This window comes from Echinops telfairi, unplaced genomic scaffold (genome assembly GCF_000313985.2).
Source record: "Echinops telfairi isolate 266 unplaced genomic scaffold, ASM31398v2 ScPeMD7_3;HRSCAF=10, whole genome shotgun sequence".
Taxonomy (NCBI): Eukaryota; Metazoa; Chordata; class Mammalia; order Afrosoricida; family Tenrecidae; genus Echinops; species Echinops telfairi.
Genome location: NW_022103899.1, coordinates 54897483 through 54914521, shown reverse-complemented (window position 1 = coordinate 54914521; position 17039 = coordinate 54897483). Strand labels below are relative to the sequence as shown.

Below are 17039 nucleotides of genomic sequence, written 5' to 3'. Positions count from 1 at the left end.
ATATGATGGCCTGTTGATAGGTTGGGAAAGTTTCTAACAAGTCCTACAGAGATCTCTTTTTGTTATGGACTTCCAAAGGCTTTATCACTAGCTAACAATGTAAGAGGACATTGAAACTTTTGCCTGTGTACTAAGCACTGCAACATGCCTGTCCAAGGCAAATCCCACCACATTTTAATCACACTTCCCCGTGAACTTTCTGAAATCCCCTCATATTCTTGAATATGTTCCTATCAAAATATGTAGGAAGGGAGAAAGGGGACTGCTACCAGCCAGGTTTCTGTAGGTCCCTAGCCCCGTGGACGAGTTTCAGGCGAGAACAAAAACTATGGTCTGCAGGCTCTTGGTCTAGGCACAGTGTGAACAAGGATTTGCTTACATAGTAGCGTTGATTCACACATTTCCTGTTTCACAATTTCACATTTAACCCTCACAAATTCAGTGCACATTCGCTTCCCCGCTTTTAAAATGTTATTCTTTGATTTCCCTGTTTCTCTCTCTCATTTTGAAAAATACTACCAATTTATACCTAACTTGTATTTCTAGTATATACTGCACACTGTGACATAATGTGCACTCACGTGCATGTACAAAATAACTCTATAGGATTGTCCCACCAATCCTCAAATACCTTACTTTACAATAGGTTAAGGGATTTTCAGAGCTTATTCTCATTCTGCCATGTCCAAGATAGACAATGAGGCAAGCCCCTAAGCCCCCCATTAGCTGCCTCACTGTTCACAGTAGCCGAGAAGACACCAGGAGCACATGGAATACTGGGGAGTGCATCAATAGATAGCAATTACTGACCCCTCTACCAGACACCTCAGAGGCTCTGGGGCAGAGTAAGACCAAGTCCCTACCATCAAAGGTGTGTTATACATGGGGCTGCTAAGTGCAAGATCAGCAGTTTAAAACCACCAAAGACAAGGCTTTCTACTCCCATAAAGAATTCATCTTGGAAACTCACAGGGGCAGTTCTACCCTGTCTTACAGGGTCCTTATGAGATGGAATGGAATGACAGCAGTGAGACTGATTGTTGGTTTGGGGCATGGACACTTTAAGGATAGGAGCTCTGGTGGCACAGCAGTTTAAGCACTGGGATGCTAACTGCAAGGTCAGTTGTTTAAACCACTGCTTTGGAGAAAGATGAAGCTGCCTGCTTTCTATAAAGATTGACAGCCTCAGAAACTGTGTGGAGAAACTCTGTGTTGTCCTTTGGGTTGCTCTGATTTGGATTCCACGCGGATGACAGTGGGTTTGGGTTTGCCGCTAGGGATGGAGGTGGAAAGTGCCCTCCAGCAATCTCTTGAGTTCAGTTTCTGGGTTTGTTCCCTGAGAGCGCTCTCCCCGGCTAACTGAAGGCCCCAACTTTCCTTAGTTGATTCTCAACAGCTTTTGACATGCTGGACAGGTGCCCTGTCATGTCTTAAGATAGTTCTCCCAAATGAGAAATGTACCCTATGAAATATGCCTCTGAAATATCATGGGCTATGCTCTCTGTGAGGAGCCGTGATGGAGTGGTTACGCATTGGACTGCAATCTTCAAGGTCAACAGTTGGAAGCTACCAGCCGCTCCGAGGGAGGGAGAGTGGGCTTTCCACCCCTACAGCGTCACTGTGAGTCAGCACCGACTCGATGGCAGTGAGATGTGCTGTCTGCTTTGGTTTGGCAGTGATTTATTTTGTTTGTTTTTTCCTTCTCCCTGTTCGAGAAATAGGGACCCCAAAACCATAAACTTCCAGAACTAGCAACGATGTTGGTTAAGGTCACTTTGCTCAACTTCACAGGAACTTGAAGTCAAGAAAAGTTAGAGTAATTACCCTAAATTATACAAGGTTTTACAGATAGGGCCAAGGATGAACCCTTGAACCCCTGATTCTTATACTTATCATTGCATTTGAGCCCATTTTAAATAATAATAAAGTCGAAGATACAGTTGGAAGATCATGGGATCTGCTGATTCAGAAGAACTTGTCTACATGCCTTTTTTTTTTCTTAATGAAAAATAATTCCACAATTAATTGCTCATGCCTTTACATTTATTTGGGCTGCCAGAAATTCCAGAAGCAAATTTAAAGCTCAATTATAACAACAGTGTTGGGCTTATGACCTCAATATTTCCTGTCTTTAACCCTGATGTTGATCTCACTTTATAATTCCTCTTGTTCTTTGTGCAGTTTTAATTTATCTTTGTGGGTGTCTTGTTACACGGTGTTTGAGTCTGGTGTACATGGGCTCTCTGTGAGTTGAAACTGACTCAATGGCATCTGACAAAAGCAACATGCATTTTTCGATTCTCTATCACAAGTTCTAGGGCAATGAGATGGAACTATCCAGAATTAACCAGAGAAGCTACCACTAATTTTCTGTGAAATGTGTTGTACTAGAGTAATTTTTCTGAGTATAAGCAACAATGAATATGTCTCTGGAAAATTGCAATCCATGTAAAACAATGGTTCTTTCACTTTAAATTAGACAGATTTTCTTCAGTGATTGTATCTAAAAAGTTATAATTCATTTCTAAAATAATTGTTAGTGCATTAGAGCAGCGGTTCTCAACCTGTGGGTTGTGACCTCTTTGGGGGTCAAATGACCTTTTCACAATATTTGCCCGATTTATAACAGTAGCACAATTACACTTATGAAGTAGCGACGAAAATAATTTTATGGTTGGAGGGGTCACCACAACATGAGGAACTGTATTAAAGGGTCGAGGCATTAGGAAGGTTGAGAACTGCTGAATTAAAGTAAAGCCAAGTATTTGAGAGCAAATATTTAATTCAACACAGTGACAAAGTAGGATGGGCTATCTTTATCTATTGTTCTTTAAGCGTGATGTTATACGTGATTTTTAAACACACGTCCATCTATTGTGAGTGTCATCAATGGGTTTGAAGGGTTGCCAGTGTGGCTCGGTGGCTTTCACTCCTGTCGCTTCTCAAGGACAGAGTACAACTGCCCCACAGGAGGTTCAGGGAACAGCTAGCCAGGCCTTTGTGCAGCGGAGCAGCTGTGGGTTCAAACTGCTGACATTTTGGTTAGCAGCTGATTCGTCACCACTGTGCCATTAGGACGCCGTGTGTCCAGGGCACTCCTGCCTAAAAAGACCAACTCTACACCGCAGTGTACTTTGCTCAGCTATTAACAATCATTCCATAAAATTATAGAACATTTAAAATATGTTCAGATTGCTTCCAAAGATACGAGGAGAATTGAGATTTTTCTCTGTTTCTATTTCAGAATTGACATGTCAGAAAAAAATACAAGGAATTGCTTTCTCTTCTGAAAATTTATAATTTGTGGCATAATAAGAATATAATAACTAACTTGAAAAGCTGTAGCTCTGAATTGGCTTACCTGCTTCTTTACCATTTTAGCGGCCCATTCTTCCACTTAATTTGTGGATAAATAAATGAAAGAATCCATCTGGGTAATTCAGATCAACACTAAAATGCCAATCAAAAATAAATAGAGAACCAATTGCAATAACAGTTTTAAAGTGTTATCTTGGCCCTGTATAATGGGTTTCTTGATGACTCATGCACTCAATTAAACCTGAAGTCTTTCAATTTTTCTTTTAATTGTGACTGAATCAACAGTGCTTCAAAATAGCAACTTAAATGATGCATGCACTCCATTTATGTCATTAGCAACTGGCCACTGATATGACCTGGAATTCTGTTGAAGACCATTTTGGGTCTTCTTCTCTTGTAATGGTGGCAGAAAGGCATGCGAGGGGAATGTGATGGCATCGTTGGATGAGCCCTGTTGGCACACAGGTTTAAGCGCTCACCCACCAGCCCAAAGGTTGATGTTTCAGACCCACCAGCTGCTCCGTGGGAGAAAGATGAGGCATTCTGCCTCTATAAAGGTTTATAGCCTTGGCAGCCTATGGGGCGGTTCTACTGTACCGTACAGGGTTGTTGTGAGTCAGTGTTGACTCCACAGCCATGGGATTGTTTATGGTTTGGAACTCTGTAATTTAGAAAATGAACTGCAGTTTATCACACACATCACTGTAAAACAAGTGTCTAAGGAGGAAGTGAGCTATCTGGAGGATAGAGAGCTGGCACCAGAACTTTAACATCACTCAGGCCCTGTAGACCATACCTAAGATCTTTTCCATTCAACGACTAAGAGTGTATATATTGAGGAAGGTAGAAAAGGTGACGATCTAGTCCACATTTAAACTTGAAGAAAATATAGGACTCAAATGGATGATTGAGCCAAGGAGCCCTGGTGGCTTAGTGGTCATGCCAATTGCGCTGCTAACCTCAAGGCCAGAAGTTCAAAACTACCAGCTGCTCAAAAGAGAGAAATATGAGGTCTACTCTGTAAAGAGTTACAGTCTTAGAAACCCAAAGGGGCAGTTCTGTCCTATTCTGTAGGGCCCAGTCACTATGAGTCGGAATCAACTCGATGGCTGTGAGTTGAAATCGATGGTTGAGGCACAAGTTGACATAAAATCTAGTTGCCACAGGAGCCTTGTTCAGCGGTAACAGAAAGGTTGGTAACTTGAATCCACCCAGGGGATTGGCAGGAAGAGACCTGATGATCCTTATCTATAAAAGATAGGCAACTGAACACTCCCTTGCTGAAGGGTTGTGGGGAGGAGACGAGCCAATCATGGTGCAGGGTAGCAACGATGAAACATAAAACTTTCCTCTAGTTCTTGAATGCTTCCTCCCACTATCATGATCCCAATTCTTCCTTGCAAATCTGGCTAGACCAGAGGATGTACATTGGTACAGATAGCAACTGGAAACACAGGGAATCCAGGATAGATGAATCCTTCAGGACCAGTGGTGAGAGGGGCAATGCCTGGAGGGTGAAGGGAATGTGGGGCAGAAGGGGGGAACCAATTACAAGAATCTAAGTATTGCCTCCACCCTGAGGGATGGACTGCAGAGAAGAGAGCAGAGAGAAACATCAGACAGGGTAACTTATGACAAAACTATAATAATTTATGAATTATGAAGGGTTCATGAGGGTCAGGGGAATGGGGAGGGACAGGGAAAATGAGCAACTGATATTAAGGGCTAAAGTAGAAGGCAAATGTTTTGAGAATGATGGGGGAAAATGTACATATGTGCTTGACACAATGGATGTATGTATGGATTGTGATAAGAATTGTACGAGCCCCCAATAAAATAATTTTTGAAAAAAGATTACAGACTAGAAAAATCTATAGGGCAGTTCTACTCTGTCACACTGGGTCACTGTGGGTGGAAAACTGACTCAAGGGGCCCCTAAAACCTTTAACATTGATAGTTGGGAATGGGGAAGATTAGAGGCAGGGGGAGAGTTACTTACTTTCCTTGAAAGGAATAAAATCCACTGCTGTGAATGACATCTCTGTCATGTGAGCGTCATTGGAACCTGGAAAAAAGATGAGCCAAGTAAATTCACAACAATGAAGGCTGAATGTATTAACATCATGAGAAATATGAATGTTTTTGGTGGGTAATTGATCTGTGCAAATAATAAAAATGATGAAAATCAGTTCATTTTACCAGTATTTAAAAAAATAAGTATGCCTTCTGTAATGAACAAATCATCAGGGAAGGGTTGATTGGATTGGGAGAGCCATTCAGTTTCTGTATTAACCGATCTCTTTGGTTAAAGAGATTCCATGTCCCTCTCAGGGTCACACAAGTATCTGAAGGTACCATGGAAGAGAAAGGAGAGATTGTCTAACCCCTAGTCTGTCGTCATGGCTGGCATCCAGTTACCCACTGGCATGCAGCCACTTTCTGCTCACTTAAAAAGTGGGACAAAAGATCTTTGTCTCACTGGGAGCCCAAGTGCTTAATGATTCAGCTTCTCCAGGTATAGGATAGCTATTCCTTCTGGAGTTTTCCACCTCATGGCATTGGCTTAAGAAGGTCTACGTTCTTTCTCTGGATGGGTCCCACCATACTCTACTCTGTTCCTTTCATCGGTTACTATAAAGGCCACGTTACTATATCAGTATGTGAGGTATGTTTGCGGTAGGAGCTGTGTTAGGCTGGATTGCCTAGAGAAACAAAACCAGGGACGCCCATATATGTTTACGAAAGCATCTTAAATCAAGAAGTGATTTTATATGAAGGAGGCATCCCAGCCCCACTAACGTCCCTCGCTCCATGCTAACTGGAGGCCTCGACAGACTCACGTTGCTGCAGGCCAAATAAACAGAAAGGTGAAGAGGGAAGCAGGGAGTTCACCAGCAGGTGTATACAGAGTCACGTGGTCCCACGGTCAGTGGGAATATGGCAGGGCACCAATAACTCCCAGGGTCAGTGGCCCCCATGCGGCCGCCCCTGGAGGCAGACATAGAATCCAAGCAACAGGAAGCAAAGGGAGAGAGGACAGAGAGAAAGATGTCTTTGATGCCTGATACCTGATCCTTTCGACGCCTTGTGATCTCTCAGGCTGGTGTGCTTCTTCCATGTGGGCTTTGTTGTTTCTCAGTTAGATAGCCACTTGTTTATCTTCCAGCCTATAGGACCCCAGGCACCATCAGCTTTCTTCACCGCATTTGTTTATGCACCCACTTTGTTGGACATCTCCTTGCAGAAGGACCGTGGGGAGGAGATGAGCCAGTTAGGGTGCAGTGTAGCAATGATGAAACATACAATTTTCCTCTACTTCTTGAATGCTTCCTTCCCCCAACTATCATGATCCCAATTCTACCTTACAAATCCGGCTGAACCAGAGGATGTACACTGGTACAGTTAGATACAGGGACTCCAGGACAGATGATCCCTTCAGGGCCAGTGGTGAGAGTAGCAATACCAGGAGGGTGGAGGGAAGGTGAGAGAGAAAGGTGGAACAGATTACAAGGATCTACCTATAACCTCCATGCTGGGGGACAGACAGTGGAGAAGATGGGTGAAGGGAGACGTCGGAAGGTCTAAGATATGACAAAATAATAATAATTTATAAATTATCAAGGATTCATGGAGGGCGGGGAGCAGGGAGCGGGAAGGGAAGGGAAAAATGAGGAGCTGATATCAAGGGCTCAACTAGAAAGCAAATGTTTTGAGAATGATGAGGGAAACAAATGTACAAAAGTGCTTGACACAATGAATGTATGTATTGATTGTGATAAGAGCCCCCAATAAAATGATTAAAAACAAAACAAAACAAAAAAGAGAGAGAAAGATGTTCTCAGGGTCTCTCCTAAAAAAAGGTCACACCCCACGAAGGCATCATCAGGCTGTTACCTGACTGAATGGTTGGGCTCCCCCCTACACTTTCATTCCAGGCATAAGTTGACATAAAATCTAACTGCCACACGAGCCTTGTTGTCACTATTAATAGTAAATAACTTATTCCATTGATGTGTTAGTGCTATACAAATATAACATGGTGCGTTAAAAACTTTCGAATGGCTAACCCCCCCCCCCCCCCAAACAACAACAACAACAACAACCCACTGCCATCAGGTTGATTCTGATAGGATTTCCAAGGCCATCCTTGGAATGTCTGATCTTTATTCCAAAGAGCAACTAGTGGGCTTGGCCTGGAGATCTTGCAGTTAGTGGTCCAATGCTGACCTTACCAAGGCTCGCATTTTGAGTGGATGCACTAATTTCACTTAGCAAAAATGACCAAATCAGTGACCTTGCTTAAGCGCTAACTAAGATACCATTTACCCAGGTGCAATTAAGGGAATGAGTTTAATTAACTTGGTCAGTTAGTATAATTCAAGTGAAAAAGTGACCTTTCCACAACATATTTCCCCAATTGTTATTAATAATGGAGATTTGCCCAAATGTAGGCCCATGAGTATCTAATACAGTTATATGAAAGCATTGAGCATGCGATGAGTTTCACAGTCTAAGGAATCTATTTTTCTCTAAGTAGTATATTTGCATAAAATACAAAAAAGTGCAAAATCCAGCTTTGATAAGAGACCTGGCTCCAGACTCTATGACTCAACAGTTGTTTCTTGGAGAAAGACAATGAACAGGTAACAATGAACATTTACTGAAAGGAAAAACAAAAGAACGCTCCTCCTAATAATTTGCAAGCCCTGCTCCCTCTGGAATGGGCAGCTGGTATAATAGAAAGTCCAACTCCAGCAGTGGACGTGAGCTAACTCTGCACACTGCCAATCTGTGCACTGAGTAGACCACATTTTGAAGGAAGCCTCCCTCCATTGCATCAAGACTGACCTGAATCACTGCTTGGCTGCTTCACTGAAGAGTCCATCATGGAGTTGACCACGCTATGGTAGATCAGATCTACCATATCAGATCATGGAAGAATCCTGTTCCACTCGAGTTGTGAGAGAAAGCTGAACTATCACACACCCACTCATCAAAGTTCCCGGGCGATACAAATGCTAATGCACTTAGCAGCCCACTGAAAAGTTGGTTCTAATCTACCTGGGGCCATGTTGGATGATAACACTGGTATGCTACTTCTGAAAACTCAGTCATTGAAGACCCATAAAGCATATTACTCTTGTGACACATAGGCCCGTCATAAGTCATAATCTACTGAATGACCACTGATTTTACTGGTGGTCTGTGCATCAGCAAGTTGACCTTCTTTTGTCATCCTAGTCACCAGGTCTCTGCATGGAAGGACCGTCCTTTCCTCTTCATTTCTCTTCACTTAATTAAGTCCAATTTAGCCTTCAGGTTCCAGATTCTCAGCAGTGCTTTCCTTGAACTCCATCACTCAGTCAAATACTGTCACAGGCAGCACTTCACCATAGCTGACAACATTTATAGCTATTTGCAGCCTTATATCATTCTTTGCCTAACACCTGCCTTCCTCACTTATTGTGAGTTGTTGAGGGCTGGGTTAGTGTTGATCTTTGGTCTCTACTTTATCTGCAGTTCCTAGTGTAGTATCTGACGTACACATGGCTATGGAAGATATTTGTTAGATGAATTAATGGAGTATATACGCCATGTCTGAACCCAATTCACCTGTGAGGACAGAGGGTATAGAATCTACTATTGATGCTCATATCTGATGTGGAAGGCCAAGAAATTTAATATAAGGAAAAAGAACATGGAATGAAAGACCCTAAAATTAACTTATTATTACTCACAAATATGCAAAGGTTTATATTATGTTGAAATAATATATTTGAAAAAGTCACTTCCCAATCAGAGTATATTTGATTGATATTTGAAAGAGTATCCTAACCAAATAATAATAAAATAATAACATTTTATGAAAGAGGTTTGTTCAGAAGATTCGATATTTAAAGGGCATTTGGATTTCATATTTATCAGTATTTATCAATATGAAAATGGACAAGATTAATACAAAATTTCACCTTTGCAGCTTCTAAGCATGCCTAATCATTTAGTAACATTTCTCAGATCCAGCCAAACTAAGCTGAACTTTTTCCTCCCTAATCTGTATGTTGCCTTGTCTCTTGTTTTCTTTAAGCTGATGGAGAATTTTCTATTTGAAGGTGATCTCTAAGCAGCTGAGAGAATGTCATATTCTTTTTACTCCTTTTCCTAATTTACAGGAAGGTCATGGTTCTAGCTCCTAGGCCAGACCATATTCCCCATAGTAATCAACAAACAATAGATCAGTCTGGAGAGATTTTAAAGACGCCCTGTGTGGAAATTAGCCCTATCGATAAGGTGGCCATGGCATAGAAACAGACTATGTGGTTTCCTGGTGTGCTCTATGAGAATGGAGAAGGAGGGTGGGACTTTCCATAGACCATGCTTGGGAACATGGGTTATGTCTGAATTAGGAGATCTAGGATAGGGCAACACAGACCTATATTCTTGGATCCTATAGCTTCGTCTGGACTCTTGATCTCAACCCCCCAACCCCTCCAATACACACTTTTCATTAGTAAATTACTTCATCCATGAGTTTTGATTTCTCATCTCTGACACATGAGGACTTGAATCACTTCAGTGATAATAAGAATGAAGGAAATGTGACATAAAGCATACTTAGTAAAATTGGAAGGATTTGGAAACCGATTGTGGTTGTTGTTGTTGTTGTTAGGTGTCCTCAAATTGGTTCTGACTCATAGTGACCCTACACACAGCAAAACAAAACGTGGCCCAGTCCTGCGCCATCTTCAATATTCTCATGTTTGAGCCCATGGTTGCAGCCACTGTGTCAATCCATCTCATTGAGGCCTTGCCTCCTTTTAGCTGCCCCTCCACTTTTCCGAGCATGATGGCCTTCTCCAGGGACTGGTCTCTCCAGTGAGGTGAAGTCTCGCAGTGCTCCTAGGAGCCTGCATTTCTTCCAAAACAGATTCGTTTGTTCTTTTGACAGCCCTTGGTACTTTCAGTATGCTTCACCTGCCGCCTAGTTTAAACTCATCGAGTTCTCTTTTGTCTTCCCTAGTCAGTGTCCAACTTTCGCATGCATATGTGGTGCTTGAAAATGCCATCAGTAGAGTCAGGCATAACTTAATCCAGAAAGTAACATCCTTGCTTTTCAACACTTTAAAGAAGTCTTGTGCAGCAGATTTACCTTATGCAATGCATAGTTTTATCTTTTGGTTGCTACTTCCATGAGTCTTGATTGCGGATCCAATCAAGATGAAATTCTTGAAAACGGCAGTATTTTCTCTGTTTACAGTGATGTTCCCTATTGGCCCAGTTGTGAGGTCCAGTTCTGTGCGGTCCAGTTCTCTCCATTGAGATGTGACCCACAGTGAAGACTGTAATCCTTGATCCTCATCACCAAATGTGGTCAGTCCTCTTCACTTTCAGCAAGCAAGGTTGGATCATGGGCATATCATAGACTGTCAGTGAACCTTCCTCCAACCCTGATGCTACATCCTTCTTCTTATAATCCAATTTCTCTGATTATTTGTTCTGCATTCAGATTGAATAAGTATGGTGAGAGGAAAAAACCCTGAGGCACACTTTCCTGATTGGGATTGAAGGAAGAAGAAATCCCAAAGTGTTTCAGTTTGGAAAATTGGGTTCATGATAATGCCAGAAACCAAAACACAAAGACAAGTGAAAAAATAGCTGGAACTAAAATAAGTTGAATTTAAGATGGACACATAGCATATACTCCTATATGGGGACTAGCTCCACTGTTCCATATTCAAATCTGACACTTAGAGGAGAGTTCTGGAGGGAGAGAGTAAATGAAGACCAAATGAATCAGACAATGGGACCTCTCGGGGTGGCTTGGTCAAGTAAGGTTCTCACTCCCAATTCTATGCTTCCTGAATCTTCAGTATTTTCTTTAAAATGTTTAAATTGTGAATTGGGTGAAATTGAACAGAACAGAGTAGCTATCTATTCAATGATTTATACATGCTTTGTTTCATGTCATTGCAATGTAACATCACTTATCCCACTTCATCCTTGTGTGCCCATTTCCGGACTTCCTTCTTTCCTGACTCTTCTTGCCTTCTGAATCCTCCCCTGTTCTTTAGGTCTCAAAAGGTTGATTGTTTTAAAACATGCATACCTCCCTAGTGTTGATGTTCACTTTATAGACATGTTTATCGATTGGTTGAACATTGAACCAATGGGGGTGAGTTCAGTTAAGAGCCTGAAGGGTAACTAAGGACCATAGTCTTGCATTCAACCAGTCTCCATCTGCCCAGAAAATTTAATCTCTTTTATAATTTTGCGTTTTTCTCCACCTGTTCCTCCTACTCTATCCAGGACTTCCTTATTTGATCCCTTTCAAAATAGTTGTAAGGGACTGTCAGGCAACCTCTAATTCCTTCAGTCTCAGAGTTATGGAGATCCACATGCATACAGTCCATTAGTCCATAGACTAAGTGTTTTCATGTATCATGTGTAAGATGCAGAATGTTGTTCCTATGAATTCTGTTGTACCAATGAACCTTGATGCCACCTAAGACTATGATTCTGTGTTCCTGTTGTTGTTGTGGTGGTGGTGGTGGTGATTAGGTGCCAACCAATCCACTCCACCCCATAGCAGCCATATCCACAACGGGACAAAACACTACATGGTCCTTTGTCCTCCTCACAATTGTTCCTACGCCTGGGACCATTGATTAGCCACTATGTCAATCCATCTTATCAAGGACCTTTCTCTCCCTCACTGCCCCTTCACTTTACCAAGCATGATGTCCTTCTCCAGAGACTGATCTCTCCTGATAATATGTCCAAAGTATGGGAGAGGAAGTTTTGCCATCTTTGCCTCTAAAAGGAGTATCCTGACCTTATTTCTTTCAACACAGGTAGGTTTGTCCTTTTAGAAGTCCAAGTTACTTTCAATATTATTCTCCAGCACCACAGTTCAAAAGTATCAGTTCTTCTTCAGTCTTACTTATTTAATGTACAATTTTCACATGCATATGATGCAATGGAGAATACCAAGCCTTGGGTCAGTTGCACTTTAGTTTTCAAAGTAGCAAATATTGAAAATTTTTCAATATTTTAGAGGTCTTGTGCAGCAGATTTGCCTAATACAATGTGTCATCATATCTTGCCTGCTGCTTCCATGAACATTGATTGTGGATCCAAGCAAGATGAAATCCTTGACAAATTTGACCCCTTATCCATTTATCTTGATGTTACCTATTGGTCTAGTTGTAAGGATTTTAGTCTTTCTTACATTGAGTTGTAATCCGTACTGAAGACTGCAATCCTTGATCTTCATCAGCAAGTGCTTCAATTCCTCCTCATTTCAGCAACCAATGTTGTGTCATCTGCATACTTCAGGTTGTTATTAAGACTTCCCCCAATCCTGATGCCAACAGCTTGTGTGATCATTTGCTCAGTATTCAGATTGAATACATGTGGTAACAGGGTACAACCTGATGCACACCTTTCCTTATTTTAAACCACACAGTGTGCCCTTGTTCTGTTTGTACAACTGCCCCTTGATCCATGTACAAGTTCCACACGAGTGCAACGAAGTGTTGTGTATTCTTAGATCCTGCAGTTCATGTCCTCAAGGCTATGTTATGACGAAGAAAATTTTGGAATGTTGCCCATGATGCTCAAAAAATATATACTGGTGGATATATTTGCAACATGTGCAGAAATATCCTTTGTCAAAATTATTTATATTCGTAGGTATAGTCCCACCTTCTGATTCTTTTAATGCTTTTAATACTTTCTCTGGTGTGGGTCATAGTCACACTATATCATTGGTATAGAAATCGGTATCTTGAAATTTAATCTTTGATGCTACTTACAGTTTACCTTAAACTGTCTCTGGTTCTTCCCATTCATGGATATTTTTGCCATAAGCAGACTTGAACTGAGTATTGCTGGTATCTAGACATCATTTCAGCATAGCCACACAGACCAGGCTGGGGAAAAATGAAAACTACTTTAGTAAACAAAATTTACTTTAATTACATCCAAAATTATATGCACATGTTTTATTTTAAATAGTCCTCTGCAGTCCCCAAACAGAGAGGTAGTTGACAATACAGTGGATGGGCAATTTGGGCAATAAATAGGATTCTGTTTGAATGGGTGATCAACCTTGGACACAGACACAGATTAAATTCACTAGGTGAATGCTCATTTCACCATTTTGCTTTTTTTTTTTTTAAGTGTGCATGGTCCTGGAAGAAATGAATCTGTGTGTGTTGACCACTCTGCTACATAATCCCTGACCTTTTGCAAGAGCACAGTCATAATTAACGTTACTAAGCTTGGCATGCTATTGTGCCACTGACATCACTTGATTGGTCTTGTGCGTTTTGCAGCAGGTTAATAACTATTGTTTAATAACTTAGACCCAGACAATGATTTCTCTCTCTCTTTCTTCTCTCTCTTGTGGCTGTTGATAGCTGCTATTGAGCTGCATTCAGATGCATGGTAATTCCATTGCCATGGAATGAGACCCTGGTACTGTGCCATCCCTAAGATCAATTGTGGATCAGACCTTGGGTTCAAGAGTTTTATTGGCTAAATTTGGAAATAGATAACCAGATTAGGCCTTTCTTCCTGGCCTATGTTAGTCGAGGAGCATGACTGAAGCCTGTTCAATATGACAGTAACAATGTCATCCCCATGTTCCTAGGACGCCATACTCCTCGTAGAAGGACCTGCAGTAAGGAAAATAGGCTGAGAATTCTGGAAAGCAATTCTTAAAATAAAGCATAGAAAATGGAGACAACATTTGTCCCATTTCTTGGTCCACTGTCTGTTATCTGCCTACTTCATTCTATTCTCAATAAGTGGGTCCTGCTTTCTTTGAGGTTATGAGCAGAGAACCCTGAACTATTCAGATATTCCTTCAATGTTTCAGATAACTTGGATGTTTTCTATCCATGACATTCATTACTCGGCTGTCCAAGAGCCTTTAATTTACCTTTGATGTTGTGTGTAGATGGCTTTTTTTTGGTGGAAAAATTCCAAGTAATGGAACTGGGTCACATTTATGATAATATTCCATGATTTGCATTATGATTCAGCAAAATTATTAAACTGGCCTGAACTGGACTATTAATGACTTGATTATCATTATTTATGCTTAGAGAAAATTAGTCAACCTCTGTAAAAAAAACAACAACACTTCCTTAAATAGGTATAAGAGTAATATTCAAAGGAACGCTTCAGGCTGCCCATCTTGTGGTTTGTGACCCGGGAGTGCAGGTGTGGGCAAGTGGCAGTGGTTGGCTTGGTGGCCAAGGGCTGATTCTTGTGGATCAGCAACCTCCAGGAGATCAATGAGACCCTGTTTTTCCATCAGCGTGGGGTGCACATCTACCACGGCAAGGAAAACATCAGCGTTGACGCTGGGACCCTCCTTCTTAGCACACACCGACTGATTTGGAGAGATAGAAAAATCAGGAATGCTTGATGGCCATTCCTCTTGCTCAAATTGTGCTCATCAGAAAACAGGCAGCTGGAGTTGGAAAAGTACCAAAATAGTGGTTCATCGTCACCCAGCCCCACCTAACAAAGAACCAGGCTTGTCCCAGAGCAGTAGGAATTCCTACATCAAGCTCTTCTTCGAAGAACATGGCCAGATTGAGTTTGACAAGCGCTTATCAGAGGAACTGGGCCAGAGAAGATGGGAGAATATGCCGGTTTCCCAGTCATTACAAGCAAATAAAGGATCCCAGCCAGGAAGAATAAAGGCTGTAGGAATTGTAGGCATTGAAAGGAAGCTGGAAAAAAAGAAAAGAAATGGATTAAAAACATTTCTGAGGCCTTTAAAGACCCCAGCAAGCTCATGATCAAGGCCAAGGAAGTGGTAGAGTTATCAAGATCTATAGCTAAGAAAATTAAAGACAAACAAGGCAGCATCACAGAAGATGAGACCAGTGGGTTTAGATCCTACTTGCTGAGCATGGGGATAGCTAACCCACTTACCAGAGAACCCTACGGCTCAGGCACAGATTAGGTCGGTCTATGGCAGGAGCCTTTAGAGGAACGAGGAGGCCGAATGTCGCTGACAGAGATGCAGTGCTTAGTAAACCATGCTCGAGGGATGGAGTTGCTCTCACCTGAAGATGTAGTGACTGCCTGCCAGATGCTGGATGCCCTGAAATCGCCTCTCAGGCTTCAGTCTTTGACAGTGGGGTCACGGTGACAGAGCGTCAGTCACACAAGGAAGAGGAGATGGCCTCAGCCCTGGAGACGGTTTCAGAAAAGGGATCCTTAACATCAGAAGAGTTTGCCAAGCTTGTGGGGATGTCTGTCCTTCTTGCCAAAGAAAGATTGCTGCTTGCTGAGCAGATGGGCCACCTTCGCCGGGACGACTCCGTGGAAGGGTTGCGGTTTTTTACCCATTTGTTTATGACCCAGGGCTAAGAGTTTTTGTGTTTTGAATAGCTTTCATCCATAGACTTACACCATGTGGAGATTTTACACAGCGTTGAGCAAAGAGCTAAACTTTGAGAAACTGGGAATCTATGGGGCTTTTGCCATGTAATACAAAACTCTCGTAATTACTTTCTAAATATTATGGTCCAGGCAGCTTACTAAGGATAACTTGTAGGAAAACACAGATCAATGAATACCAGCATGAATTTGAAACCACACTATGGAAAACCGATGTTGAACTTGCAATCTGGTGGATTATAACTGGATCCTCAAATCTAACCCTTTTCAAAGAAGGGAATCTAGCCCAGGGGGCAAAAGAACAGGAAAGCTGCATATTTGGGCAGGTTGGACCATCGCTTTTGGGGTGACTAAAATTCCCTACATTATACATGAGGTATTCCTCTGTGTCTCATGTTCCCATTTCGGGGGTCCTAAGAAGCAAATCCTACCTATAATGCAGAGTTAAGAACCTGGACCAGCACAAGTAACAACATCCCATGGGGTTGGACTCCTCCCTTTAGCAAACCAAATAAAGGACCATTTCTAGGAGGGAAAAAAAAAGAGTAGTATTCAAAAGGGTTTTTTCCTTACATCTGCTATACCAGTATTTTACTTTTATCAGTGGTTCTCAACCTTCCTCATGCCTCGACCCTTGCATACAGTTCCTCATGTTGTGGTGACCCCAACCATAAAGTTGTTTCATTGCTATTTCATCACTGTCATTTTGCTACTGTGATGAATTGGTCAACCCCTGTGAAAGGGTCATTCGAACCCCCCAAGGGGTCATGACCCACAGGTTGAGAACCGCTGCTTTACAAGCTTCTCCTTGTCGCACTCCTTCAATCAATCCCAGGCTCCATGAAAGCAGAAGGGGCTGTCTCCTTTATGCGCTGCTGTCTTTTGAGTGTCTCAGCAAGGCTTCATGCCCAGAGACGATTTGTTGGAAGAATGAATAGATGTGCATGTGGGTTTCGAGTGAGTTTTATGTTTGCATAGAAAGCAGTTGTTTTCTCTGCTTACCACACGGCTGGTGATCATGTTGATGGGTGTTTAGACAGAAGCTCCATTTTGATGGGCTACAGTAGGGAGAGGAAATGCACGCATGCTTCCAGAAGGCCTGCCATTAGAAAGTGAGAACCTCGGAAGTCCATCTGAATTCTGTGACAAGAAGGTCTGGAATACATACCTGTATTTATGGGGAATCCTGGGGAGCCATTCTAGAAGCAATGATTTCGGTTTTGCTTTCCTTTCTCACTGGTACCCTTTCCACTTGTCATTTGTGGGTGAACCCATGGGCGCCATCTACAGGGAGGAAGAAT

At 42.0% G+C, this 17039-nt stretch overlaps 1 protein-coding gene and 1 pseudogene across 4 annotated transcripts in view; both read left to right on the top strand.

Annotated features, from left to right (window-relative positions):
* The window catches only part of LOC101645827 (SPHK1 interactor, AKAP domain containing), a 170299-nt gene that overhangs the window by 9745 nt on the left and 143515 nt on the right, over window positions 1-17039 (top strand). The gene's annotated exons all lie outside the window — the stretch shown is intronic.
* LOC101646140 lies at window positions 14737-15708 on the top strand (annotated as a pseudogene).